Source organism: Pimephales promelas, chromosome 12 (genome assembly GCF_988280905.1).
Source record: "Pimephales promelas chromosome 12, fPimPro1.hap1.1, whole genome shotgun sequence".
NCBI classification, from domain to species: domain Eukaryota; kingdom Metazoa; phylum Chordata; class Actinopteri; order Cypriniformes; family Leuciscidae; genus Pimephales; species Pimephales promelas.
The window spans coordinates 16,247,301-16,274,032 of record NC_142780.1 but is presented as its reverse complement, the minus strand read 5'-3'; the positions used below and the strand labels follow the sequence as shown (position 1 = coordinate 16,274,032).

At 36.8% G+C, this 26,732-nt stretch overlaps 1 protein-coding gene across 5 annotated transcripts in view; it reads right to left on the bottom strand.

Moving 5' to 3' along the window:
• The window catches only part of fhod3b (formin homology 2 domain containing 3b), a 188,083-nt gene that overhangs the window by 96,248 nt on the left and 65,103 nt on the right, over nucleotides 1-26,732 (bottom strand). The window contains exon 1 of one of the 5 annotated variants that reach the window (XM_089117558.1): nucleotides 7,398-7,542. The exons of the other annotated variants lie outside the window; for them this stretch is intronic. The gene's annotated coding sequence lies outside the window, so the exon portion shown is untranslated. Of the gene's footprint in view, nucleotides 1-7,397; nucleotides 7,543-26,732 lie in introns of those variants that run through there. 5 annotated transcript variants of the gene reach the window in all.

Here is a 26,732-nt window from a genome sequence, read left to right as displayed (position 1 = left end):
TTTGTTGGTCATAGAACAACATTCCTGTCCAAAAATTTTGTCCTAACCATATTCCTACCTCTAAACCTACACTCTAAAAAATGCTGGGTTGTTTTAACCCAACTTTGAGTCAAATATGGACAAACCCAGCCATTGGGTTACATTTTTTAATTAGATTTTCAACCCAATGTTTGGGTTTGTCCATATTTGACCCAAAGTTGGGTTAAAACAACTCAGAATTTTTAGAGAGTAACCCTACCCATACGTTATCCCTAAAATCAGAACAATGATGAAGAACAATGGTTGTAAGCCTAAACTTGACAAACTGTAAACTGTCAAAATCCGTCAAATCTGATTGGTTGATTAATATGTTGTTCCTTGATCAACAAAGATGTTGATCCAAGAACTTGTTGCGCTTGGTGCACAGTGCACACATCATATCGAAAAGCTTTTATGATGCAATATTAATTTAAACAGTCAGCTGTCTTATGGACATGACAAAACGTGTTTAAATAGATATGTTTAAATATATCTCTGAATTGATGTGAATAAAGCCTATTAGGCCTGCTTCAGTTTATGTCAACAGAAATAATAAAATAACAATAATTATGAGGGAAAAAATATAATTTTACTGTTATTACTTTATATTTGCTTTTATGTTTTGAAGCTAAATTTAGTTAGTTAATAACAACTGTTTTGATTTATCATTATATTTACATTTATTCATTTCGCTGACGCTTTTATCCAAAGCGACTATATATGTCAGAGGTCGCACGCCTCTGGAGCAACTAGGGGTTAAGTGTCTTGCTCAAGGACACATTGGTGTCTCACAGTGGATTCGAACCCGGGTCTCTCACACCAAGGGCATGTGTCTTATCCTCTGCACAATCACCACCCCCCATCATTTATTTGTAAATGAAATCATTTCAAAGAGTACTTATAATTAGATAACTAGAGAAATAAAAATGCACAAATAAATTATATTTAAAAAGTCAAAGTTTATTGTTCAAATATTGTTTTTTAGAATCACATTCCCAGAATCAGATGGATTGTAAGGTGTCTAAAGATTCCTGCCCCTAATAATTAATATAGGTAATCACAGCAAAATAATTCAGAGCATTAATTTGTTTTTCCCCCGCTCATTTTCAATATCCTCGGAACTGCTGGAACTCCGGCGCCTGCCAAACATAAGGCCCACAGAAGAGAGCTTTTTTTCTGAGCATCTAATTGTTAATAAATAAGCATGTCCATCAACGAAAGAAGCATCTGTCTCGAGACAAAGCTCTGTGATTGGCCGCGGGCCCGTATTGACACACAGCAAGGGGACCATCAAAATACAACAGAGTCCTCCAGCCAGCGCAGCTGAAAGGCCTGCGAGGACACACGGGCACACATGACTAACTGCCTTTCCAGTTCCCAGGCTGGATTTACAACCATGCAGCAAATCAAGCAAGATTCAAAATAAATCTGTCACAAATGAGGAAACGAAGGATCATACGGATTGCAGAGAGACAAGGCAGTAATAACCATATATTAGCAGCATTCCAAAAGTAAGTAAGTAAGTCCAAATGGTAACGTCTTTCAGGTTGGAAATGTCTCTTTTTGAAGAGATTGTGCCGTCAAACCCAACATCTGAATGGATTATCAGTGGAGTCATGCATGTCCTTAAACGTCTAATGCAAATAAAATGCTAAGATCTGTAGCACCAATCTGATTGGATGTCGATATGCACAGATTTTTTTTTTATCCCTCTGTTGAGAAATAGGTATCAGTCTAAGTAGGCTGAAAATCAAAGATACCTGGAAATAGTTGCTTCACAAAAAAATACGGCAGTAAATTTTGGGAGTTTATTTTTATCTCCGACCCTGAAGTCTGTTTTGCAGAGATGGACTGAAAATGAACTCCCAAAACTTACGGCCAGATTCTGGAAGAGGAATTCTTCAAACAGTGGTACAAGAGGATGTGGTGCTGGCCCTTTAAGAGTCACTCCCAATCTGTCTGTCTAATAAAGCCTAGAAAAAATGTTTTGTCGCATATTTTACTACACTTATGATACAGCTTGTGATTCTTATTAAGTGGGGGTCATTATTTTAGGATTATTTTCCTAACCCAGATCTCTGAGATCCAGACACCTTGCACTTCTGGAGACTCCAGGTAGGTTGCAGTTCTAGAAAATGGTGGCACTGTAGACTAAAGGGTTCCTGATGGTTTCACACTTAATTCTTAATCTTAATTCTTAATTCTTTCGCAGTTGATATGTATTTTCCTATGTATCTCCACCTATTTTTGTCTGACCCTGCTGACCCAATATTATTGCATTAGTACTGCATCCTTGTCATGGGCGTTTAATCATTTTTGACTTTACAGTCAGAGTTAAATCTCTTTTTTGGCTTATTTTTTTTTCTTCTTTAAAAGAAAATGTGTCTAATAATTCTGCACACCTGAATAAATATAAGGCATTTTTTATTTCATTAAAATTCTAGATCACGTATAAATGATAAAATACTAAATGAATAGTAGTTATAAAGATTTATGTGGTTTGGAATTGGTAAAATGTGCCTGGAAAAAAATAGAATCAGAAAATGAGTCTGCCTAATAATTCTGCACACACTATTTAAGCTATAGCAACAGTGCATATTTGCATGTTAAATCTTACTTTAAAAGAGTGGTAGCACACAATAATTACTCGGAGATCAACCATTATCTTCAAGTACATTAACCTGTCATCAGCCCAAGCAAAAGCTCAACTCTTCACCACAATTGTAACTCCCAAAACCCCAACATACTAGAAATCCCAAAATCACAAACACACAAAAATAAAACTTAATATCAGTGTTTACTTTCCCTATGCAGTCCCATGCAAAGCATGCTGGGAACTGGAAATCCCCTACCCGGGTTTTAGCTAAGCTACATAAATGCCAACAGACATTATTCATGAATCCTTGATGCAAACGGATCAAGTAAGCTTCTGTTTTACCAGTTTAAATGGATTGCACCCTGTGATATTAAATTCAAAGTGTTTAACATAAATTGATCAAGCTGCAAAAAACTATTTTTCAGTGCAGTTGCTTGGTCTGTTTGATCTGCTTTGTGATATGAGTGGACATTTGAGCCCAGGTTGTTGATTTGGCGAGCCAGCGAGGAGGTGAAACGCTGTTAACAACATGCTCTGCTGTGAGGGTTAGAAGAACAGTGAGCCAACTTACTGAAGCAGACTTCAGCATGACATGACATAAGCAATCTGATTTAACCCAGAATATGATGTGGCTACAAATACTTCAAGGCCTGGTTCCACAAACAGGGCATAGATTAAGCCAGGATTAGACCTTGGTTCAATTAAGGCTTTTGAATAGCTTTTATAAACGTGCTTTAGAATAAAACGTGCCTTAGAATAAAACATTACTGATTCTGAGACAAAACAATGGCACTGACATATTTTAAGATATATCAGTGCAAGTTACCTTTAGTTAAAACAGCTCAAACATGCATTTTAGTCTGAGACTAGGCTTAAGCCTTGTCTGTGAAACCGGGTGCATATAAATAAATACGGTAAACTATCTGTATATACTGTTCAAATGTTAGGGGTCAGTAATTATTTTTTAAGGAATTAATCAGACTTAATAAGACTTTTGGTTGAACTTGGAAACACAAATTAAGATATTGTAAGGAAACCTAGGAGGCACAACATTTAGAAGATCTACAAAGCTCATAAAGGTGTCATAAAATCAATACATAATAAATGAATAGAAAATGTATGATTTATAAATAAAATTAAAAATGCATATTCATTAACATATAAATTAAAAGTTTACATAATCATCCATTACAAATACATATAAAATAATATATTTATAGTTAAATTAAATAATAAAAAAATACAATCCAAGTAAATATTTAACAATGGGTGTGCATTTGCTCTATATACATAAAATATGCTTTTTGACAGTTGCACTCCAAAAAGTCATGGCACACAGCTGTCATTTATATATAATAAAAAATAAAAAAAAAATAAGTTTAAACACCTCATCAATCCCTCCACTGAGTCTACATGTCTTTTGGGAGTCCCTGAGGTGAGATAATCTATTGGCTTCTAAAACTTCATGTGACATGATCTCGATCACCCTCGACCAACCAACTCCCAATGCATTCATGCAGTTATTTTATCAGTCCCATTCAGAGCTATTTGAAAAGGGGTAGTTTTATTAGCGATACATGCAGCCAACTGGCATCTATCAATGCCAATTTTCTGACAGCCAATTAAGCAAAAAAAAAAAAACGTTGCTATAAACAAGAGTAAACAATTTCCTCATTGACAAAATAAATACAGCAAAGGAGAAGGTGTTACAGCAATCCTCAGAAAACCTCAAGCCCCCTGGTCTGAGCCAAAGTGCATATTGAGGTGCTGATAACGGTGCCATTCAGAGCAGCTTTGCTTGCGGAATAGGCTGCTTTGTTTTGTGATGTCACTAAAATGGACATAATCCACTCTTGGCAAAGTGACTTACCCCACCACTCAAAGGGCCTTTGTCTCCCTGAAGATTGTTTGCCCATTTGGAACAGATTCACATGCAGTATGCCAATCTGTATTGCGTCTGAAGCCCTCACACTCTCGCATCAGCACAACTGAGAACAACTCTCATGGGAAGGTACAATCAGGTGGGAATGCTGGTTAAATAATGATTTGTCCTTGTCTAGTCATGTGACATTAACAAGGCAGCCTCCATGACTGTGCGTTCACACCGGAACGAATAGCGTGTCAAATTCGCGCCTGGCACATCTAGTTTGACGTTTGACCACTTTGTGTTAATTCACGTGTCAAGAGTGAAACTGACGCGCATAAAAACAAAAGTTTGAAGCGCGTCAGAATCGAAATCCGTTGGCGGCCATTTTTTTATGTCGACCGAGCATTCATCAAGAGTGTCACCGCTCTGTATTTACTCTGGAGAGCAGAACAGCGGCGTGGGGATCATCGTCGCCGTATATTTGTGTCCACCGGACCCTTCGGAGGCGAACCGTTTGACGAGATTCACCATTTGCTCACTCCAGGAGCTGCGCTGGATGACGGCCGATGTCAGCGGTACTTCCGCCTGTCACACGCCCAGTTTGATGACCTGCTGTCCCGCATCGGAGTGAGGATCACCCTCGCCCTCATCCATCTAATCTAGCTGTCATTTATTTTTGTTTTGATGATAAATAGAGCCAGCCTTCAAAAGTTATTAACCTGTTCTGTGATATTTTTTTTTCTCTCTCACATCCAGACACGAACTTATGCACATGTATGTTGGTTGTCTTTACATCATATTTCATATAGATATGGAATGAATAACATTCAATACAAAATTAACATGTCCAGTACATAGAAATAAAGTTTTAAGTGATAAAATATTTGCTTTGTTGTGCATAAGAATCCCACTATGCATTTAGTCATATTACAAAATAATTTATTGAAGCATCCAGATACTTCACCACGTGAGCAAGCAGCTAGGCTCCTGATTGGTTAACGCAGCGCAAATTGACGGCAAAGTTCAGATTTTTCAACACGGGCTAACTGGTACTAACTAAATCTTTTGCGCGTAACGCGCTTAACGCGCCAGACGCTCAATTCGCGCAAACTTGACGCACGAATGAGGCGTATTCGCGACTTCAGTGCCATGCTCTACGCCTCATTTGCGCCTCAGGAATATTTTACGTGCGTAACACGTCTTTGCATTGACTTAACATTGAAATCATTCACGCCTGACGAGCTATTCGCGTCCGATGTGAACGCACCATGAGGGCAACCCAAACCGTGTAAAATTATACAGCTTGTAAAGGGATAGTTCACCCAAAAATGAAAATTCTGTCATTAATTACTCAGCCTCATGTTGTTCCAAACCCATATCCAAACCCATAAGACTTTCATTCCTTGTGATGAGATCTGAGAGCTTTGTGTCCATCCATTGACAGCTACGCAATTACCACTTTGACACTTCGTAAAATTCATAAAGGGATCGTAAAACTAAATATTCTGAAGAGACTCAATCCCTTTGTGATGAACAGACTGAATTTAGGCTTTTATTCACATATAAATGTTGATCAGTGAACATAAACAGAAGCTCAACTGAACTGTTTGACGCATGAGAACAAACCTCATTAGTTCTTGAAGAAGCTCAAACATGCTCAAACGTAACACAAGTTTTAACCTCTTTGGTTTTCGCATGTCAAGCGAACACGCTTAAGTTTCCGTTTGCCACAACTGATGTGTGAGTTGCTGAATTTTTATACATGAATAAAAGCCTATATACAATCTGTTCATCATATAAAGCGATCATGTATCAGCTGTACTTTGATAACTTTGACAATCGTAATAATTTGTGATTAGTCACAGAAAACAGTGAGATTAATAGTACACCTTTTACTGTAAAATGTTTTCCAGACCTACATTTTTATACAATTAATCCAAATAATCACAATAAGCTTTGTTACTTCTGATATGAAAAAGTCTCAGCTTTCAGATTCTATCATTTGTGTTATTAAATTCTAATGATTAATATTGTTTTGGCCCTCTTTAATGTGGCATGACAGATCGCTGTAGCAGTTCGGAGTGCTAGTGAACTGACCATCTCTTCTGCTTTACCACTAGTTATAACACAAAATAAACATGAATGAACATCAGAAGGTACAGTATGTTGAAAGATAGAGTAACTTAATAAAGCCTGTGTCACGTCACATGTAATCGTTGTAAAACAGCTTGTATACAATGTTACTTAACGTTACATTTACATCAGAAAAGCCATTCAATGACCATACAATGGATAGTCAAAATATATGTACTCTTTAGCATTTTGCCATATAGCTGTGCTATACTGCATATTTACTGTTTTTTTTTTTTTTTACTTAACCTGCTCTTCAATAATTTACTTTTGAATAAATCGTCGTTTTTTATGACAGCCACCATTTAGAAGTTGATATTTCAAAAAATAGATAGATAGATAAATAAATGTAATTTTGAATTAGTATTATAACATTATTATTGTTGAAAAATTATGTGTTATTTAAATGTAAATAGCCTATACAAATCAGTTTAACCTTTAATATTATAGTGATATACCAAATGGGGCTCCCTGTAGTTTACGAGAGGTATTCTTTTCCTTGAGGATATTTGCCATGCACTGTGTACCTGATAGGCCCGAATTAATAGATATCGTGAAAGCTTGTGAATCGAAACGAATTGTGAAATTTGTCTCAATGCCCAAACCAACCTACAGTAAAACAACAGTATATTGGGACTTACAAAGATACAAAATAAAGTAATCATAGATCTATGATGTTTATTACTGAATCCTGCAAACACTGTGAGGATTAACTAAATTGTCTTACTAGACCTTTTCACGTCTATATATATATATATATATATATTAAAAAAAAAAAACACTTACCAAACCCATTTGCCACGAGGTTTATGTTTCTGCCAGCAATATCCCACTAAAGATTCTTTGCATTCACTATGCTAAAAAAGCAGGACTCTAAACAAGTCTGCTGTATTACATTCTCAGACTACACTTGTTGCGATATGCTGCAAAGGGGCTGTGAAACGACAGTATGAGACTCCTGCACAATAACTGCCCTCGAAGAGAGAACGAGAGGGGTGGGCTAATGGGAAACCAGTGGAAAGGAATGAATGTAATCATGATGGATAAATGTGAGAAAAAAATAACCTACAAAAGAGGAAAGAATCCTACCATGGCTAAAGCACATTCATACCAAAGAAATGTCTTCCCTAACCCCAAAATTATCTTCAGACTTAAAACAATATCCTCCTCAGCTCAAGATATGCATAACATCAGTTTTAGACCAAGAATCCCTTTCAGAATTCAAAAGAAAAAAATCTTTCCCTAAGAAGCCTTTGCTTATTTTCACAGATATGTCTTTACCGATCATTCTTAACAAGTGAGCAACAGAGCCAGCATTTTAAGACAGAAAGTCAGTGAAGACTAATCCAATCCCACAATGCACTGCGAAAAGCTCAGTAAAATAACGCATCTAAGATGGGGGACAAAGAGAGAGAGAAATAATTAGGAATGTAAACTTACATGTCATTCATTACAGAAACATACTGAAATAAGAGAGGTATTGGGCTTTTAGCATAGCAACAATTTTTAGCATAAAATAATAAATTGAGTCGAGTCATCTTGTGAGCTATTTTGGCCAATGTAGAATGTTTCAAATTAGTAATTAATGAGGTTGCATGCATGGGGTTATAAATTAGCATTTTTTGTAGGCCAACCGGAAAATTAGCACCACATACTGTAGGTTATCTTGACAAAAAGCCAATAGGATTTTTCTACTGGCATAAGTGAACTACACCACAATAGCATGACTACAATATCACCACCACTAAGCTCCCGAAAACTCTTTCAAACTTTATTTAGAATCTACAAGTTGGGAAAATTTTAGAGCATGAGAATAAACACAAAAAGACTGTAAAAGCAGACTATAGTGAGTAGATGAGTTTTCCAGTTCAGCATGCTGACGTAGCCTCTGTAGTCCCATTTAGATCTTTGTTAGAAACTGCCTTTTTCAAGACACATTAAAGCTTGAAAATATCCTAAGTTCTGAATGATTTATGTCTTAGAAAAATATAATGAGCTTGTGTTAACCATCGACCTTATTTCAGCCCATTAAAAAAACAATTGAAAAGACAAATGATATCCACAACTTATTTCTGAGTTTTAGTACCCATTCCAGCAGCACACAATTCTTTCTGTCTTTGAACGGCAGTACAACCCATGTCCTGCACTGGAAGCTCACTTTGGCAAATCACAGTAAGATCCTGAGGTGCTAATGGATGAAGAAATTGTTTTCATATAGAGGGACAAAAGGCACTGAGATGAAAAGAGAAGGTTTTGACCCTGCTGGGTAGGATGACTTGAGAGGGCTGAGGTCTGCATCAGTGTCCCAGAACAGATCAGCTATTCTGTGTTTATTTGATTAAAGCTGAATAAACACAGGCCCAGGAGAGATCCAAACCACCAGACCAGCGGTGATGAAGAGCATCCATCAAAGCCCTGTTACATGTGTACAGGGCGTAACAAGATGATGCACATATTCTCTTTTCTCTGGTTAAATGGTTAAAGATCTAGAAATTAAAAGGTTGCAGGTTTGAACCCAAATTGGGGACCGATGTTGTTTTGGACCCCACTGACTTTCACTGTTTAAAAAAAAAAAAAAAAAAAAAAAAAAAAACACACAAAGTTTTTCCACTAAGATGTTTTGATTGATACTGTGAAGCTGCTTTGATGCAATCTACATTGTGAAAAGCGCTATACTGTATAAATGAAGAGTTCAGATGCAAAAGCCTCTAAATGCCATTTGAAATTTTCTTCTTTAATGATGATTTTTATGAAACTTGTATATTTAAGTTCAGTAATTTCACTTAAATGCCAATGATAATTACCTATTAATTGTTATTTAAGTGAAATTATTGAACTTAAATATACAAGTTTCATAAAAATCATCATTAAAGAAGAAAATTTCAAATGGCATTTAGAGGCTTTTGCATCTGAACTCTTCAAATATACTTCACTGTTTGAACAGTTGAAACAGTCTTCACACTATCGTCTTTTGTGTCTGGCGCAGAATAAAGTCATACATGTTTGGAACGACATGAGAGGTAATCAATTTTTAGATGAGTCTTGACTTTAAAGGAGAACTCTGGTCAATTTTAACATTGAACTAATTTATTTGTACATTTGGAGTGCTGTCAGTATAGACAAAAATGACAAAAATCGTGTTGCCTACACCGTGTTATCGTCTTTTTAAAATTCGCACCCTGTTGACTTCAATGGGGCATGTTCTAAACCTGCTTTTAGCCTCTTAACATCCTTGCTTTGTCATTAAGAGTGCACAGCCATGTGAGTGGTGTTATTTAGAGTGACCACGGTCAATCTGACTGCAGTACATGTGAAAGATATGAATAAAATTTGTGTTAATTCAGCCAGCTCATACCTCTACTGTATTTGCTTCCTGTTTTCAGTCGAAGCCCACAGTAGTCGATTGTCGAGTTTACACGCGTGATCATTGGTGAATATCATCTCAAACCTACCACTGTGTGGTGTTCTAAGAAAATCAGATCAAATGGATAAAGTAGTAAAGTAGTAGTTCATCCGAATCAGATGTTGAACACACGGAGGAGGAATGAGATGATATTCACTAATGATCACGCGCGTGAGATCGACAATCGACTACTGTGGGCTTCGACTGAAAACAGGAAGCAAATAGAGTGTGAGCTGGCTGAATTAACATCATTTTTATTCATATCTTTCACATCTACTGCAGTCAGATTGACCGTGGTCACTCTAAATAACACGACTCACATGGCTGTGTACTCGTAATGACAAATCAAGGATGTTAAGAGGCTAAAAGCAGGTTTAAAACATGCCCCATTGAAGTCAACAGGGTGTGAATTTTAAATAGACAATAACACGGTGTAGGCAACAGCGATTTTTGTCGTTTTTTGTTGTTTTCCGTACTGACAGCACTCCAGATATAAAAAAATGAGCTCAAATGAGCTTAAATTAAACCGGAGTTCTCCTTTAAACTGTATGAAGCATATGTACAAGTTTAAAGAAAATAAATTAATGTAATTTTAATAGTAAAAATGTGTTTTTTAAAGAGTCAGGTGTCAATTTAACTACAAACAAATACATTATAATATATTGTTTTAATAATTTTTCCAAGGCGACCTTCGTAGAACGGTTGCTATGAATTGTAATATGGTAAGATATATTTTGTTTGTTGCATTCAGGAAAAACTAAAAATTGCATTACAGTTACATGGTTCATAAATTAAATTAGACCAACATAATACAATTAATTAAACCTTAGTAAATTAATTAACTAATAGTATATCAAAGTAGATGTTTTCTCTTGCTGTTTCTGTCCTCCATGTACAAATACGTGAACAGGCTGTGGGAAAACAGCATCCCACATACATATGTGTTTCTATGACGAGTGAAAGAAAAAACAAATCTCAAAATCTGTTTGTTCAGCACTTTCTGAAATCTGTTTTCCTCCCATGCATGTAAACTCTCAAATGAGAATTGGTCAAGTTTTCCAGCCAATTTCACAAGTATGTAAAAAAAACTCTTTGATTAATTCCAATGCTTCTGTTTACCCAAGAGGGACTTCTTCGTGTCAGCTTTGGCCTTTCCCTCCTCTCCCGTCCCAGTGATGTCCTTCCAACATCAAGTTTCCGGGTAGATCTTTCAATAACAAAGTGAATTTCTCAGCATAGCTTGGTAAGAACTGACCTTAGATGGCAAGAGATACCTAATTAGTAGTCATCTCAGTCAAACAAATGAAAACAAATCACTGTGTACTTTCCTTGGTCCGCTCCTCATGAACAGGTCCCAAGGGAAACGTTTTCTCAACAAAAACAATCTAGTCTTAAAGCTAACCTCTATGATCGAAACATGGTATCCTCTTTGAGTTATCATTACCTTTATATTTAGAATAGGACTTGGAATAAGCGCTTTACTGAATATACTGAGAATTTAAAGGAAAATTCTCTCATTTTCTTTTTTCCATGGAACACAATAGGAGACATTTTGTATAATGATACCAATATAATTTGGGTGGACTTTCTTTGAATAAGCTAAAAACAAATTTTAAAAAAATGTGGTGTACTGGGTTACTATTTACAATCAATATCTATCTATACAATCATATGAGTCAATCAGCCAATTCTGTAGCACAATTATACTTAACCAAACCCTTGCCCTAAATCTACACCATAGAAGGGCAACCATTGGCTGATAAAAACGGTTCTTCCTGCATCTAATTCTAACACAAGCTTTAAAGTTTGAGGCCACTGATTGGTCAAACAATATGCTATTCCAAGGCCAACAAGGATGTCGATCTTGTGTAACACTGTTCTAACCAGACATGACAAACTGACAAGAGATTAGACTTTGGGAAGTCTGATTCATTTAAATGAATTGGTTTGTTTGGGCGCTTTATATAAATGAACCCATTTAAAAATGTGTTTCCCAGAAGTCCCCGTGCAGCATTTAGTCTTTTTGGTAGCAAAATATTTAGATAAATGCAGCCGTTTGTCACTGTTTTCGACATTGTTGTATAAATTAATATGTTTCTAGTTTATTAGATGCATTTATTGTTAATGTATCTGTTATCTGCAGCTGCCAACCTAATTCTGGTTCTCGTTATTTTGTGTCTGATAAATATTGCTATTTTTTAGTAGCTTTCAGTGTAGCAAACTAAATGTATAAACACGTACAGTACCGTTTAAAACTACCTACGCTCCGTAAAAAGCTTCTCAAGGTCCTGGAGTGGCCTAGCCAGTCTCCAGACCTGAACCCAATAGAAAATCTTTGGAGGTAGCTGAAAGTCCGTATTGCCCAGCGACAGCCTCGAAACCTGAAGGTCTGGAGAAAGTCTGTATGGAGGAGTGAGCCAAAATCACTCCTGCAGTGTGTGCAAACCTGGTCAAGAACTACAGGAAACGTATGATTTCTGTAATTGCAAACAAAGGTTTCTGTACCAAATATTAAGGTCTGCTATTCTGATGTATCAAATACTAATGTCATGCAATAAAATGCAAATGAATTACTTAAAAATCATACAATATGAATTTCTGGATTTTTGTTTTAGACTCCATCACTCACAGTTGAAGAGTAGCTATCATAAAATTACAGACTTCTACATGCAAAATCAGCAATGTATCAAATACTTGTTCTCCCCACTGTATATATCTCTATCTATCTATCTATCTATCTATCTATCTAACTATCTATCTATCTATCTATCTATCTATCTATCTATCTATCTATCTATCTATCTATCTATCTGTCTATCTGTCTATCTGTCTATCTATCTATCTATCTATCTATCTATCTATCTATCTATCTATCTATCTATCTATCTATCTATCTATCTATATATGTAGCCTATATATACTGTATATATAGTTGAGTACAACATGACTTAAATGTACTAAAAGCCACAAACTGATTTGATGAATAATGAGTCTCAGGATTTCTTTAACTACAGTACAGTAAATCTTTTAACTGACTTGACATGAAGGGCAAACAAGGCACATAAGTGGTGATGAAAATGCATGCGTTTAAAAGGAAGATATAAAATGCCATTGCAGTGGAAAGTATTACCTGTCTTTCAACAGATGTCAACAGCATATACAGTAAGTGCAAATGGAGAGGTCTGTTAAGAATATCATTAGCTACAGGAGATGACACACAACAGAGTCAAAGTGGGGAAAGATGAGCTTCAAGCACCACTGACTGTTACAAGTTTTTTCGGAGCACTGAAGAATCGTTACGACCTCCCCAAGAGCTCAGCTTTTTTTTTTTTTTCTGAGGACAATCGCAGCAAAGCTAAAGCGGAAGAGAGATGGATGATGATTAGCACACGCTGACCACAGCGAGTATTGTTTCACTGCAGAGATTTATGAGCAAAACAAAGGTGCTGTGAAATTCCTCCTTCCGCGCCACACAAGGAGAATACCAGAGGCATGCATTATGATGGCAGAAGTGAGTCTCTGGCTTGAGCTTCAGTTACTGATCTAAGGATGGGGAGCAGACTGTCTACGTTTATGAAGACAGATCTTCCTGAGCGAGCACCCCACCATCGCACAATCCACTGTAGATCCGCTGAATCGCAGGGCAGGAATTCTCTCTCATAAAAGTGCCAAACGTGAGAGGAAACAGGGCGAGCCGTTCTGTGGCGGTTGTGCCCTTCCCACCTCCTCGCCGCAGCCTTCTATTCCAAAACAAACCGCCCCTCTCCGCCCTGGTTGGCCGCAAAACTCACAAACCGGACATAGGCAGATTAAATATCACAAATCAGCCCAATAGCATGACCACCAAGGTGAGTGTAAAATAATGTGAAATAACATGTAAACATGCACTGAACAGACCAGGGGTCTGCTGCATAAACTGCTTAGACTAGAATTAGTCATTTGCCAGTTGCATAAACCTTCGTTACCCTATATGTCTTAAGAACTAGCAGTTAATCAGTCTTATTTTTTCTGATTCAAATGAGATAAATGATGGCGAGATGTCTTGTAAGACTAGTCTGAGTGTTTTTTTTGCAGTCACCTGATTTTCTTCACTTTAAGTTACATTAAAACTCCATTCATTCACTTATCCGACATATCCATTAGCTAACTACAAGATGGTCAGTCTAGTTCTTAAGCCATTTATAATGAGCTTTTCCTACACCCAAAACACTACAGCAAAAACAGGCAAAAGAAAAACAATAAGCAACAAGGATAAAAGTGATAGCAAGATTGTTAAAAATCACCTTCAATAAAAGTGCCTTAATCAACCTTTTTAAATGTTACAGGGCATTTCTGTTAGTGAAGGAATGAGCATTCTATCACTTGGGGGGGATTTGAATAAAAAAGGATAATTCCCCCATGGTCGTAAGTTTACAAAAAAGGCTGATGAAGGAAGAAAAAAAAAGCAAAAAAACGTGACAAAGTATATGGTCTTTGGTCAAAGATACACTGATGCCGTCATTTTTTTTTTTTTTATATATGATCCAAAATGACACCAAGTGGAAAGTATATTGGATTTGACAACCAAACCAATATGATCAATCTTCCGAGTATAGCCCCTATCGTATCAATCAGCATAAGTTCACTTTTGAAGCAATTCGGTTTCTGGAAATTATGCGCCATCCAAATTCAGATTTCTTCTAGGCACACTCAAAACAGCAAATGTGTAGCTGACATCAGGGATGGCTAATGGTGATGTGAATTTGTATATCATTTTCATAGCAGTGACAACCACGGCCATATTTCCTAATGATCTGTCCAAGTGGAAGCATACATTTGCTAAAAAGAGTTGGGCCAGACACTGAACCCTGAGGAACACCCTGTCGATCTGGCACGGTATTGTATTCATGATTTCCCATACTAACAAACTGGGCACAATTAGTTTAGAGCAAAATCAATCAAATATATGGACATGGATTAAACATAGCTGTATTTATACAACTACCCCCCAGGTTAGATTAGCATATGCTAGTGCTGGTCTAGCTTATTTACTTGCAGTCAAGCAGGAAAAAGCAGCACACCAGTATCCCATGTTGGGGACCGGTGTCCAAAACATAGCATGGCTTTTAACAAGAAAACTTACTATAAATATAATGAAATAAATAAATAAATAAAAAATATAAATATACTAAATTATAAAATATAAAAAAATGCAATACACTTTCACATGATAAAATGTTGTGTACACAGTTTAGATAGATACACTCCTGAAAGTTTTTTTTTTTTTTTTAGTTTTAAATGTATTTTATTGTATTATTGAATTAGTTTTTTATTAATTTTTAGATGTACAATACTATTTTAAAATATAAAAACAGTGAGGTCGATCTAAACAGAACGTGTGTCACAGTCTGCGTCTGCACCATCCTGTCTGCGTCTCCTGCACTACACTTCCCATGATCCTCTCGTCTGCACACCTGAACTCACTCCCTCATCAGCCTCCCGTTCAGCGTCGTTTCATCTGTTTCACCTGTTTTCACCCCATTATGTCTGATTCCTCTGTGTATTTAGTTCCCTCAGTTTCATTCTGTCTTTGTCGGTCGTTGTCAATGGATGTTTGTTGTAAGCCCGTGTGGTGCCCGTGTTCCTGTCTTCCTGCCTGTTTTGTATATATTAAAACCTGATCTTTGCCAACACTCCGGACTCCTCCTTCCTTGCCTGAGCGTGAGGGTTAAATCGATGGTTTTTGGAAGCAAAATAACAGAACAGTGCAGAAACATTCTTTAAATGCAGGTCTTCACCTCATAGTGTAAATCAACTGGCCACAAGCTAAAGTGACAAATGACTAATATTATTTGATTGATGTTCACCATTATCTGTAGAGAAATACGGTAATATGAGGGTGAAAATGAACAAACTGTATTCTATCTGTTCAAATAACAAATGAAGAGCTTTTATCATTAAGCCCCTGGCTTTCTTTAAAAGGCAGGAATGCACAAACTGCCTGGAATTAGACCTCAATTTACTGAAGAGACCTTCCTTATCATTATCATCTGGGCAGAAAGGAAAAAAAGAAAACACAATGTGCTCCCAGAAGATTAACATGAAATTTGAAAAGAGAAAAGAACATTATGAACGTAGAAAACACGCTGGGGCTGGCAAAAGCACCCCAACTCTCCTTCGAAGCCATTTTAAGGTCATTTAACTAAACTTTGGCTATGGTTTGACAGCTCAGTTTCCATATTTACCCATTCTTTTGTCTCCGTCTGTGTCATTATGAGCTGGAAGGGTAATATCCAAGGCTATTAGATATGATTTACATTACAAGAATCACATTTACAGCAAATCGATTTTCAAAGGATGTGTCTCGACCACAGACATTTGCAGATAAAATGATGATCTACAGTATGTTGACAAATGGTCACATTTACACAGGCTCATGACACAAGCCGAGCTCTGGTATGCTTTCACATTTAGTAATGGATCAAACCGACCTGAGAAAGAAGAAAGCAAGAGAAACTGATGTATAGGAAATGTACACAATCCCCCCCATAATTTATAGGCAAAGCCTCTTGTAATGTCTGGAAATGAATAACTTCCCTTGTTGGCCTCTGGGTGTCACTACATAGAGCTGGTTCAATGCCATATATGATGTGTGGAAAAATAATTTTCTTATTCTTTTCTATTATAAAAAAAAAAAATTGACCTGGCTACATCCAAAACCTCAGTGCAATAATTAACCATCACCATTCATGTAGTAAGGGTTTTGTGTGTATCTGTTAATTGATAACTAGCGGAGGTAATGTAGTCATTCTTATTGAATGTTACCATGCACATCTGTACCTCTGCATGGGGTAAAGCTAAATAAAAACTGCTGGAAAAATGCTGAATGAAAGGGAAGGGATTCCTAATCCCAATATCAAAATGATTTATAACTGTTCAAATCCATAAGTTCCATGAGACATGTATAACAGTGGGCAACTTTCATTTACAACACCCCACACTGAGACAGGAAAGACTTGCTGTTATTCAATAAAAAAGCTCAGATTCTTACAGCTTTTCCTCAGTAGATGGGGGGAAGACAGAGAGAGAGAGAGAAAGAGAGAGGTTATCACAACATGCAGCAAGTGTTTTGTGTGTGCTTGATAACCAAGAATTTCACAGCGTCGCTGGGAACCCATCATGGCCTCCCTGACGCCTCAGTGTATAGACTATCTGTTGTTTATAATCAAAAACAAGCGCACATTATTTGTTGACTCATTCTTTTGAGTATCAAACAAATTACTCAATCACAAATAGAGATTATAAAACCTTTAGGAGATGCTGAACAAAAAGTGATCCAATTATAATTCACTCACACAACCATCACAAAACAAATTATTTCAAGTCTGCATCACTTTGTAACATTTAAAACCTCTAGACTATGAGGTTTTTCTTTGGAACGACATGCACAATAAGACGAGGAATGTGTATTGATAAAGAAAACAGGGTATATTTTCTATCAAAATCAGCTCAGAAAATGCCTGGCAATGAACAAATAATCACATTATAACTACTGCGACTCCCCACCTTTCCAGGTTACCAGCACATAATACCCTTGAGTGCATCCAGAACGCTGCTGCTCGACTTGCCTTTAACCTCTGGAAATACTCTCAGGTTACACATCTGCTCAGGTTCTGTTACTTGCTGCCAGTATCTGTTATAATTCAATTCCAGACACTGTTCCTGGGCTATACAGTCATAAATGGCCTAGACCCCCATTTTACTTTCAATCCTTCATCAAGCTGTAAACCCCCAACCCGGGCGCTTTGATCAGCCACCTCTGTTCTCCATGCCCCCCTTCACTGCACACGAAAGTACCCATTTCAAACATCTCATTTCTTGCTGTTTATGACCTGGGACTCTTGGTTATGTACACATTTGCTGTTGCTACCTTATGCCTTTTAACCTTTTGTGGCCTAGCTAAACTAAGAAAATGTTGTATATTCTTAGCAACTTGTATTTGGCTTTGAAAAAATAGCATGTAAACATCCAGGACAATCTAACTTAGAACCAATTAAATCGTATAACACACTGTTAAGCAATATTCCAATTTGATGTTTATTCTTCTGTGTTATTGTATTATCCATACACACACCGTACGCTCTCTTCCCGCCAGCGGCCCCCCTACACCCCCACCACCTTGTGTCACTCATGCCGCAAGCTTTTCAGCACACCTGCTAGTGGTTAAGCTCAATCACATCACAAAGTCAAAACTGCAACCAGCAAGCCCCAATACTGAACTCTACAGGACACACAATGAGTTCAACTGAACAGTTTACTAACAAACACACTGAGGCCACGTTTAGCAAAACGAATATTTCCCCCTCTCCGTTTTCAAAAATAACATTGTTCACGCACCCGCATAAATGCGCCGTCGAGCGGCATCATAGCTATGCCAAACCTATTGGCGGCAGTAAGGATAAAGCTATGCAAGCCAATCAGAATCCTCAGAAACGACAAGAGAGAACCTAAAACGCCGTATCTCCCAGTTCACACGACAACACATAACCGGCAATTTCATAAATCTCCACTTTGGCCGGATTTTTTAGAAATAATCATTTTTTTGTGATAAAAACGGGGTTTTCGTGTAAACGAGAGGCCAAACCGCAGGGAAATATCTGCGTTTTCCCTTCGTGTAAATGGGAGTCTATATTAATCCGAATACATTTCAAAATGCTCTCCGTCCACACTAGCATTTTCCAAAAGTTGCTCACTCACTCTGAAATGTCTGAAAACGCTTAAATAACATTAGTACTTGGAAAAAACACCTTCTTACTGAATAGCTAGATGGTCTAAACTTCCCCTTAATGTTCTGCTTCAGAGCAACTGCAAGTAACATTGTCTAAAAAATAAAAATAAAAAGAGACCAGACCCATACAAGGATGCATATCGGAAGGGCATGCACTCATGCAATGCTGATGTTGTTAACATGAACAATTTGAGAACAAAGTATAATTTGCACGGTTTGACATGATATGATAAGCAATCGTTAGATTTAATCAGCACGATTTACTTCCCCTTAGTTGGTCAGAACAAAAGTGGATGTTACTTCCTTGTTCAGATGACATTTTTCAGATGACATCGTTGTTTCGTTCAAACATTATGGATCATGGCCAGCAGACTTTGGGACAAAAGGAAAAAAATAAAACAAGGATCAATAACGGTGTGGCATTTTCAAGAGAACGCTTCGGGATAAACTTCAATTTTGACAGAGCTTCAAGACTTGAAAGAGACGCCTCTCTTGCATGTACTTTATTAGACAGGTGAGCAAATGTACATAAAAAAAAATGTTATATAGCTCAGCATGATAAAATGTTAGATTATGATCAGTATGTTTTCTAATGCTGATCTAGCTTACTGCTAGTCTTATATAGCCAACTATCACGTAAAATAACATTTTAACTTTTAAAACAGATTTAAATGCCATTTAGTATGATAGTGTAAAGTTATACCAAGTAAAACAGCACTACGTTACCTCACAAGTTTAATTAGTCTAATAAACTGACCTGTGTGAGTAATTCTGCACTTGTGGGTTTTTCGGTAGAATGAAATGTCCTCATTCCTTTATATCCGGGGAGTCGCATGTGGCGCTGATATCTATCTCTCATTAGCAATCTCGCTCTGCTTCATATAGTCATGTTAAAAAAAAAACATGAATGCTTTAATTCATCCATAAACATTATTAGATCCACCAGCATGATGGCAAGTTCCATGATTCAGCTAATCACTGCATCATCAATCTACAATCATCAAGGTTAGTGACCCCTAGCGGCAAATAAAAGACATATTGTAGCTTTAATTTAGACATAGTCCGAAAAACTTTCAAGGATGTGAAGCTAACGTGTTATGAGGAAAATGAAGAGACGTGAGTATCGTGGCAATATTAGCAATATATTTTTATGAGGGGGAAAGCATGTTGCGTTTTAGAGTATTTTGACCAAAATAAAATGTTAGGGAGAGCCTCACATGTAACATGCTGTAAATGATTAAATGCTGCTACACTTAACAGGAGATAGTGAGTGTGAAGCTGAGCCCACCTGGACTAGGCGGTCCTCCAGATTTAGATCATTTAGCACTGTTGGTGGAGAATTTCTCTTCCAGCTGCTAAATCAAAGGCTCGATGCTGGTTGTAATAACAACAAAATGGATGTGAAGAAATGTAGTACAGGGCTTGACAATAAGGACAGCCAGATGACCCGGGACCAGTGTGAAAGATGGCCAGGACAGTTGACGAAATTGTCACTTGTGTCATTTTTTCATTGGTTTGTAAGTTTTTTTTAAGTATTTTACATATACAGTATATATATATATATATATACTGTATATACTGTATATAGATATACTGTATATAGCCTATATATAAAATAGACCAACTATGTAATTAATTGTACAAATTGTTCTCTATAATGTTACTATATGTAGTAATTTTATTTATTAATTTGAATTTATTTAAGATAAAACTTTAAAATGACAAATATTTCTATATTTTTTCTCCGAGAATGTTGAGGACAACACACACACAAATCAATAACCATGTGAAACAAATAAACAATCAAATTCAACATTCAAAGACTGAAATGTGACATTGTGAGGCATGAGATTACTACCATAACTCCTGATTCCCTGGAGTTATACTAGTGCATCTATGCAGCTGGAATCCATAAAGGCCACAGAGGGGAACAATCTTCCCCTGAGATCCGCAGGATTTACAATGCTGCCCGCCCAACACACCCCCGATTTGATATGATTAAAAACAAAGGAGGCTCGATTGGCAGGACCAGAGTAAACTCCACAATTACAAACCTGTGTGACGTGAGCGGTCAAGGAACGTAATGTGATTTGCATACGATTACACTAAGGGGTCGGCTGAAGAGAGGAGTTAATGAGTAAAACAAACATGGTCAGGCGCAGCGAAGCCATGTTTGTTTAGAATGTCAGACTAAAGACTAAAGAGCCATTTTATCCAGCTCATCTGATTATATAGGCAGTCTAATTTAATTTGGCATAATGGAGTATTGGAAATTACAATAGCGCTTGTTGCTTATGCCTTTGTTTAAATAAGGTATATAGAAATATACAAATCATAAATGCAATAAATATTTAAAATACGAATGTAAATATTAGATTATCATGATTGGACTAAGAAGATTGAGCAAAATGGCTGTCACGATGGTGACAGACGAGGCTAAAAAAAGTTCAATAAACAGAGCTTGAATGACATCCATTTATCTTTTCATACAAGTTTATACACAGGCCCTGCATGACTTCTTTTGCCAGGCACTTATGTATTAATTCCAAACGGCTGGACTCCTCAGAAAACAAGGTCTCCTGTCAGTGCGAATGTATGTGACTTTGTTTGGGGAATGTTAATCAAATTATTACAGTTTTCTTGTAATAGGCTGGTATAAGCTGTTTTTTGCATTTGGGAAACTAGCCCCCGAGTAAGAACACCAAGCTCTCGAAAAGCATTAATGCATGTAGTAAGACCACAAAACAAGGACACTCGCATTCCATCATCTGAAGCAAAGATTTCTTCATGTCAGATGGCCTGACACCATGACAAAATGGAGAAACATTCTCAAAAATCTTTAATCAACATCAGCTCCTACCATCTGGTCTTCATTTTACGAATTGCGCCCACAAAATAAAATAAAAAAACCTAGGCTAATGTGTTCGCCCTCAGAAGCACAGCTCATATCGCTACCTCCATCTTCAAACTGTGACCCATGTGACCCCAAATGGATCAACGGCTCTACAAAATGTTTAATCAGAGGCCGATTGTTCCCCTGGAGGACGGGGCGGGCAATAAGACATCCCTGTAGACTCATCTGGAGCTTTCCAGGATTGTTGACAGTCGTGTCAGATGATATTTTCATCCCTCCATTCAATGGTTATACAATGGAGACCCTGGTAGAGGGGCTTTGATCAAGCTTATGTTGAAAGCTTGAGGTTTCCTCTCTGTCCCTCCTGCCAGACCACTCGAAACACTTTCAGGAGCAGAGGATCTGCGTGGAGCTCCCGCCAGCATACTGATGCCATTCTACAATGTCTGTTGTGAACTTCACACTTGCAAATGTGAAAATGAAACCTCTGTCGATTGGATCGGTTTAGCTGGATTTTAGAAAGTGACAAAGTGCTAAAAACTGTACCTCAACTGCTATGAGAACTTGCTCCTTTTTTTGCCTCAATGCTGAATTGTGAAAAACAAATATTTGTGGGAAAGTCAGATGCAGCTCATTTAATAAAAGTTGTCCATATGGATTTCAGAACTTTAAAATCACAATTCACATTCACTGTGTTTACGTGCACAAAAAATATTCCAATATTAATCAAAATTCAGTCATAATCTGATTTCACATAATCATTGTAAAAAAGAGGAACACATTAGCATACTTTTAAAAAGTGATTTAATAATGGAATTAAAAAAAATGCATGTAATGTTTTCAGATGGTTAATTACATGTTGATTGCAATTCATTGAAAACCTAATTTACTATAGCAATTAGTTGAACTTGACCACTTACAGTAAGCAGTGCAATTCTGAATAACACAAAACAATTAAAATTATAATCAAGTAATTTACATGTGCTTCAGTTGGTCAACATAAATAAAGCTGAGACTTCTTTAAAGGGATAATTCATCCACATGAAAATTCTGTCATCGTTTACTCAAACCTGAATAAATTTCGTTCTTCTGCTGAACAAAAAAGAAGATATTTTGAAGAATATGGGTAACCAAACAGCTGATGGCCCCATTGACTTCCATAGTATGGGGGGAAAATACTCGTCAATGGGGACTAATCAAATGTTTAACTAGCATCATCCTTCAAAATATATGTTATTGTTTTCAGCAGAAGAAAGAAATTCATGTACACTGTTGTTATATTTCCAGGCACTATAAATATTAGAAATGCTCTAAAAATCACTGTCCTGTGCACCTCTGAACACATGAATCATGATTATCTTCACACATCTGGCCACCTCATTCCAGCCCTGCGCCACAGACTCTCTGCCTATCCGTATTACATAGTGGTACAGCAACCCCTCATACTAACATCAGAGCTTTGAGTGTTTGGCTTGTGGTTAACTAGCCTCTAGTTAACATGTTGTTTTTAGGCCCCTGGTTATTAACGTATCATGTGCAGAGATCAGTGTGTTCTGGCATGTAGACGGCGTGTACATAAGAGCCCATATGCTAGTTGTTGTGACACTTGAGCACACATTGTAATCAGGCCTTGTGTTTTATTGGCTTTGTCAGGGCTTTGTTTGTGTTTTATTGGCTTTTGTCAACAATGCCAGGGGCAAGCCTATTATACGCACAAGACACACGGAAAAAAGTGAGTTAAAATGTGCATGGCATGGTGAACAGCTACATTTTTCTGAATGACAACTTTGTAAAAGTTTGAGGGACCATTTTTTTTTTCATTTTTGTCACGGTGTGGGTTCATGTCTTGTTCCTGTCTGTCTTGTGTTCCCCCCATTATTGTGTATTTGGTTCAGTACTGTTTCAGTTTTCCCGCTCCTCGTTTGTATTCATGTTTCCCACCTGTGTTCTTAGTTAATTTGCCCAGCTGTGTCTTGTTTCACTCACCCGTTCCTCTGTATTTAAGCCCTGTGTTTTAGTTCAGTCCTTGTGAGTTAGATACACGCAATCGTGTATACAAAAATCTCGGACCCATCCTCTTCTTCCTCGTATAATTTCTGTCATGTGGTATAATTGAAACGATTGGCTATGAGATAAGCACAGACGCTTTGATAGACATTCTTCGCACCCAATAAATGGCTCTGGTCATTCGTAAACCACGCCTCAAATACGAGAAAATGAACGTGTGCTTCCCAGACCCAAGTCTCAAAAAGACTGGGGTTTGACACTAGCCAGGCTAATAATGGGGTTTGACACTAGCCAGGTACAGTTGTGATGTGGAGCATTTGGAAACGAGTCACGATAAAAGAGTTAAGCAAAGAAGTAAGCTAAAATGATATGGTTGCACCAGCAAATGCATTTTTAGCTCATGTTTACTTTCTATCGGTTAGGTTTATATTAGTGTATTTCAGTGTAGGTGGTACGTTATATATCAAACGTAATAGCATTAACCTTTAAGAAGACATTAATTTCCAAACTGCCGTGATATACAACCAATGAATAAAAAAACACAGATTTGTGCTTAGCTTTTTTTTGATTTTACCTTACTGGACATTCTTCTTTGAAAAAGTGCCATGCAACGTGCAATGTACATGCTATGTAAGCAACGTAATATCATATTGCAGAAATGTCGTTCATGTTTTTCTACTGAACCTGGGTTTGGTTGACAGCTGGTTTAGCCATAGCTCCTTATGTTTAGCTATTCTGTCAGTCCATACTTATATTTCCCTGCAAATGTTTGGAAGCTGGTCTCTAAAATAGGAAACCAGTGAGCCCACCAGGCTGCTTCACAAGTGCAAATCACAAGACTACCTTGATGGTGACACTACAAAGTACCACCAGCTTTGTAAGATCATAAGCTACCAAATGAACCGATTCAAAGAAATAAAGTAGAATATCAGCCTGGGGGTAGTTTAGCATAATAGCAAAGGTCTGGGCTGGTAAGTAAAAGCTGTCCCGTTTAAACCAATCCATGAATTTCCATCAGGAACAAGCACAATCCTTTTTTGTGTGTGTGATTACATTTACCAGTGGTCCATGCTGTTGGATATTAATGTTGTACAAAGCTGTTATTTCCAGAAACAGAACCTCTTCCAGCCCCTACAACTGGTCAGCATTGATCGTGGCTCTTTAACACATCGACAGCACATGAAAATCACTTTGACAGCTTGAATGGGAAAACAGATGAGGTGGAAAATCAAAGCATGATCCATTACCAAAATGAGAGGCTTAAGTAAAACACAGGCTGATGAGTTAAGCACTTGAGCTGGGTTGCTATGACATTGTCAAAATGGCTCAAGTCATTCTCAGACATTTCTTAAATGGCTGAATGGCTGAATGAATGAATGAATGAATGAATGAATGAATGAATGAATGAATGAATGAATGAATGAATGAATGAACGGCTGAATGAATGAATTAACGAATTAACGAATTAACGAATGAACGGCTGAATGAATTAGCAAATGAACGGCAGAATGAATTAACGAATGAACGGCAGAATGGCAGAATGAATTAACAAATGAACGGCTGAATGAATTAACGAATGAACAGCTGAATGAATTAACGAATGAGGCTGAATGAATGGCTGAATAAATTAATGAATGAATGGATGAATGAATGAATGAATGAATGAATGAAGCACTTTACAATCATGTCAGGGAGTCTCTCCTCAACCACACAAGTGTACAATTTTTTTTTTTTTTTTTTGTTGAGGTTGGCTCTCCTGTTCACTGTTGTATCACACTGAGCCCCAGTGGGAATGTTATTTTCCTTCCCTTCATTTTCCTTGATGTATTGCAAAAATTTGAAAAGGTATGATGTTCATGTATTGCATTTCTTTCAAACTCAAGAACCTGCGATATGAACTTCTGGCATCAAGCATCAATCCTGAATTTTTGCAGCAACAAAAAAGCGTTTTAGTCCAAAAAAGCCAACATTTCCACCATTGAAACTCACTGTGATGCAACAGTGAAGAGAAAAAACAACCTCAACACAAAATTTCAAAATTGTAAATGTTTTGTACCGTTTATTCATTCTCAGTCCTTGCAAACCAAAAATAAAGTCATTTGTAGGTTATTATTTCATTTACTGACAGCCATGTTATAACATGGGTTTCAGGTCACTGGGAAGTATTACAAACGTGATGATCTTTTCCAAAGAGGAGAACCACATTTACCTCTAAACGGTCATTAATCTACACATAACAGAACCCAAACCCCAAAATGATGCAATAAACTCCTGAAATCATCTGGATTCAGTCAAATTTACTGAATGGAAACCGTTGTTTGTGTGCCTATCACTACATGTGAAACCTTTTCCAAACAATGGGTGAGTACACTTTATCTTAATCAATACATGCTTCCTATAAAAGTCTGTATTAAATATATATATATATATATATATATATATATATATATATATATTGATAAATCAATGCATTTTCTAGTGAGTTGCATGACAGCCGAGTCTCCATTCAGTTTAATAACAATTGGCCAGTGCATTCTTCAACAATTCTATTTTTATTGTTAGCTAAAACTTAAACAATTAGACAATGATTTAATTTAAATAAAGATAAAATAAAATAATTAGAATATAAATAAATATACATCAAATATACATTAAAATATACATATATGTTTCCCTCGCAATTAACTAAAATAAATTAAGTTTATTTGAAACTTTTTTCACTCTCTGAATACATAAATAGAAATAAATAAATAGAAATAAGTAAAGAAAAAATAAAAGCATATTTCAAAATATTAACACATACTATAATGTTAATGCCTCTGCTCCCATTGTGTTCTACAAAGGGGGGGGGGGGGGGCAATTTAGGTCTGGGATAACATGAGGTTAATTAAATGATGACCCCAATTTCAAATTTTATGGTGAACTTATAAAATGTGATTGAACTAATATAAAATGTTTGGTCTCTAGCCTCCAGCCTTTTAGTAATAACAGATGATGCTGAATAGATGTATATTCTTTCCAGATGTTTATTCCATATTGAAGTATTGCATCATTTTGTCTTTTTATTTGAACAAGTTTATAATGCATAGG